Below are 4295 nucleotides of genomic sequence, written 5' to 3' on the forward strand. Positions count from 1 at the left end.
CACCGTAGGTGAAGTTGGTGAGCTGTGTCCTCCTCCCGGCGGTCACCATCTTAACACTCTAATATCATGGTGACCCAAAAAGAGAATCCAAGCAGCCGAAGCAGAGTTAAGTTTAAATTCCTAGGCACCCCTTTGGCTGCCCTGGAATGGCTTCTGGGAAAGAAAGACACATCAGGCTCAGGAATGCTCAAGATCACATCCTGCGTTTCCAAAATAGATCTGAATAATCCCCCACACCACCCCTTCCACCCTGATCATTACTCAGGAAGCAGCCAAGGAGAAGGGATTGCTTTCTAGGTCAGCAGCATTCAGTGACCAAACTGCTTGACCAACACGCATGCACCAGGGGGAGGTGAGGGAGGCACAGTCAGCAAGAGAAGCAGGAAGAGAGGGAGGGAGACAAGAGGAGAAACCTAGATCTGGCACAGTCACATGCAACAAATTCATCTCTCATATTCCCATTTACAACATCTACATTCACGTTACTTCCCAGTTTTCCCCGAAACAGCAGGAGGAAACTCACTTTATGGACCTAAAGATCCATTTTGATCATTTCAGCAGCACAAAGGATAAGTCTGCACTAAAGATGAAAGTCCCCACCTATATCAAGAGAGGAATCATTTGCTGTTTTGAGATGACAGTTTTTTCATCCTCTACCCGTCATGGTCAAGCCTCTCCCCAGCCCTCCCCAGTCTTGTCAGCGTGCCGCTCATTTGAAACAGCTCTACAGGGGCCCCAAACAGCACAAGTGAACTTCCCCAGTGGCTGCTTAAATGTGATGCAAAGGTACATTTGAGACTTTCCAGAGATAAAGATGCGTTGCATATCCTTCAAGGAAGCCTCCATGATATTAATTTTTATAGCTGAGTTGATGATAAGAATGAGGCAACAGAAAAAAGAAAAGAAAATGAGACTGCATTCCCAGCCAATCCTTGCACTGCTGATGATGCAAATTAAAAGCAATATTTTACGACAACTTGGTGCAGGCGTCCAGGTGTGCTGGTCTTTTAGGCCCCACTTGGGCAAAGGGATAGTATCTTCCTACCTGTGTCCCTTCTGCCAAATGCTTAGCTTGGTGCAAGCACACTGGTGGTTAGAACCAGGGGCCTCGGTTAGTAATGAAGACCCGCGGTACCTGTCTTTGAAGATGCCAATCAGACATTACTGGGAGCAGGATGGAGCAGCCAAGAGAAATGTGCCGCATCTCTGTGAGTTCCTAACCAACAATTAGCCTGACCTTTTTCTCAGAAACAATACCAACTGCAACTTGCACTGCTGCTATGCCTAATTTGCTTCACTGCTGGGGGGAAAATAAGTCCTGAAGAGGAATAAAAGCAGCTGGTTTCTTTCGACCATCAAAGGCAAAACTAGATGCTGCATGGTGATCTTCAAGGCAAGTCAAAATTAACTTCAAATTACCAAGAGTTGACTCCCTCCTGCTTCGCTCTCATGCTCTCTTTCTCTCTCTCTGCCTTTAGCCCGACTCTGCTCACAAAGCAGAACTGTTCCCAGCCTCCCTGTGCTCTGCTTTGAAGCCAGCCCGTGTTTTCCCACGTCACCCCTTCACCCCTATGGGCAGCCATTTCCATGCGCCCCCACACACAAATGAATCAATGAACCAACCGTTTGCTTTTTCCAAGAAGAAGCTAGTGTTCCGAGGCGCCAGTGTGGGCTTCCCAGACAAGAAGTCACCTCTGGTGTGTGGCGGCTGGAGATTGTAATACATCATCATCCAGGTAGGGTGGTCCCTATAGGCCTGCTGGAGCACAGCAAGTTATTCCTGAGTGCTCCCCAGCTGGGGAATGAAATGATGAGGAAAAGAGAGGAGAAGCAGAATTGTGCTGGAGAGATGGATCTAATGGCCCATTATTTCAGTGATGCTCGTTTAGAGCCCACAGTTCTTCTGGAGCCGGTTCCAAGACAACCTCCTACAGGAAGTCTTCTCTCACTGCTTCTGCCCCCGGAGCTCACTTGCTCCTCTTCCTGGGGATTCAGCCTCACTGCCTGCCTACCCCCTTGGCTCCAGGCGCACTCAGTCTGCTGTCTATTAGCAGCTCTCTGTGTGTGAGAACCCCAAACAGCCTGATAGAACTTGGGGTCCCAATGAGTCTTGTCTTGTCCCCCTTTTCCTCTGCCCCATCCCCACTCCTAATAGTGAGCTCCATGACAAAAGGGACCCTATCACACTTCAGTGTCCCCAATACCTAGCCTAAGTCCTTCGATGTCTTAACTACCTGTAAATTGGATCATGGTTTCCTTCAAGCACTGCAAGAGCTTGTTTTTCTCCGTTAATGACTGAAGAAAACACATATTAAGAATGTTTCCAACCTCGTTTCGTCTCTACTTGCCCCAAGCATGTAGACCGAGGAACCAAATTTCCCTTTAGCATTAGACCAAAGGGCTGGGCAGTTTCCAGTGCAATTAAAATTCAGTAATAAGGGGGCTTCTCTTTTCCACTTGCTAGCTGACTCACTCGGAGGAACTAGGCCAAGTTGTACTCTCCCGAGTTCCCCTTACTCAATGCTCAGTTTGCCTGTGCTGTAGCCAGGCCAATGAGGTCCCCAGACAGCTCCAGGCTCCTGAAAATAGACCACGTGAGACTTTTCCTCCAAAGAAGACACCACACTGCCAGGTCACCAGATAGTGTTGTGAAAGGGAGCTTTGATCAGTTGCAAACAGCCCTCAGGCTGTGAGAGGTGGGGCTGGCCCTTTAAATTCCTACTGATATCTCCAGTAGGAATTTAACTAGGATGGTCAGGGGAGGCCTAACTAAGGAAGTGACATTTGAGCTGAGGCTTGAATGACAAGACCATGCCATGGCAGGTTCTATGGATGGTCATTCCAGGCAGAGGGAACAGCTACTGCGAAGGCTCTGGGGTAAGAACGAGCTTGACATGTTCAAGGAATCAAGAGAAAGCCAGTGTGGCTAGAATATGGTGGGCCAGGGAACCTCAGAGGTTAAGGAGACAAGGACTGATTGTGTGAGGCCTTGCATCCCATGGTAAGGAGTTCAGACTTTAAGTCTTAATGTTCAGCAAGAATCAATTAAAGGGTTTTACTTAGGAAAGTGATATTTTGAGGTCATTCTGGCCGCAGGCAGAGAATGGATGGCAGGACAACCAGGGTGGGAACAGAAAGACCTGTTAACCAAGAAAGCCTTGATGGCTTGGTCAGAGTGATGAGGATGGAGGGAAGTGGACAGATTCAGGATACATGTTAGAAGTATAACCAATAAACCCTGCTGATGGATTGCGGTGTGGGGAGAGGAGAAAAGGGAAGCATCAAGGATATTGCCTATGATTTTTGTCTTGAGCAACAGGTTTGGATATCAGTTGCTACTTCCTGGGATGGGGAAGAGTTGGGAGATTTATTAATTTTTTAAAAATTATTTATTATTATTATTATTATTTTATTTATTTATTTATTTTTGGTGAGGCAACCCTTGGTTGACCTCACAGATTGCAAGGACCTTGTCAGCTTACGATCCCTTAATTTTTATGCCTACAGCACCCAGTCTTCCTAGGTGGTCTCCTATCCAAGTACTAAGCAAGTCCGACCCTGCTTAGCTTCTGAGATCAGACAGGATCGGGATTGTTCAGGGTTGCATGGCCGTAGACTGGGAGATTTATAGGCAAGGCTTTTAGCTTAGTGTAGGTGATCAACAGGTGGTAGCTATCATCACCTCATCACTACTGTAGTGTATGGTGTGTTGCTCTGCTCTCTTCAGAGCCAACACACCCATCCTCCAGCTGACAGGAAGCTCAAAGCTCGTCCCCCATCAGAACCTGCCTTAGACCACAGCAAACTGACCTCCCAAGGTTACACCTCCCTGCAAGGGGGTCCATGGCCAGTGACTAGCTGGTGTGTGGATACAAGGCTCAGCACTCTTACCTCAATTGGAGATCATTCAGAAGGGCCATCCCAGCTCCAGAGCTCCTTGTAGGATGGCAGAGGCCTCAATCACAGATGCATTGTAGGTCAGCTTCTCCCACTGCCCAGTCGGCCTCCTCACATTCAGAGTCTCTCCTGAATACTTACTCCCCAGCTTCTCACACGACCTGCCTCAGAGTCAGGTATCTAATCTAAGACAACTATTATTGGCTTCATTATCATTATTACTACATCATTTCTAGGATCCCATCCAATGTGAAAACTCTATTATGAAGAAATTCTGAAATAGCCTCTCTAACTTCTCTGATACCTCCTATCTGAAGACTCCCAACACCCAGTCTCTCGAAAAAAGCTTCCTAGGTTTGCTGAGAAAATGTTTGTATTTTCTATGCCTTCGTTGGAAG

At 47.4% G+C, this 4295-nt stretch overlaps 1 pseudogene; it reads right to left on the minus strand.

Moving 5' to 3' along the window:
* Positions 1 to 3498: 3498 nt before the first annotated feature.
* On the minus strand, positions 3499 to 3617 carry LOC112471707 (annotated as a pseudogene).
* Positions 3618 to 4295: the final 678 nt, after the last annotated feature.

Source organism: Pteropus alecto, unplaced genomic scaffold (genome assembly GCF_000325575.1).
Source record: "Pteropus alecto unplaced genomic scaffold, ASM32557v1 scaffold38, whole genome shotgun sequence".
Classification (NCBI taxonomy): Eukaryota; Metazoa; Chordata; class Mammalia; order Chiroptera; family Pteropodidae; genus Pteropus; species Pteropus alecto.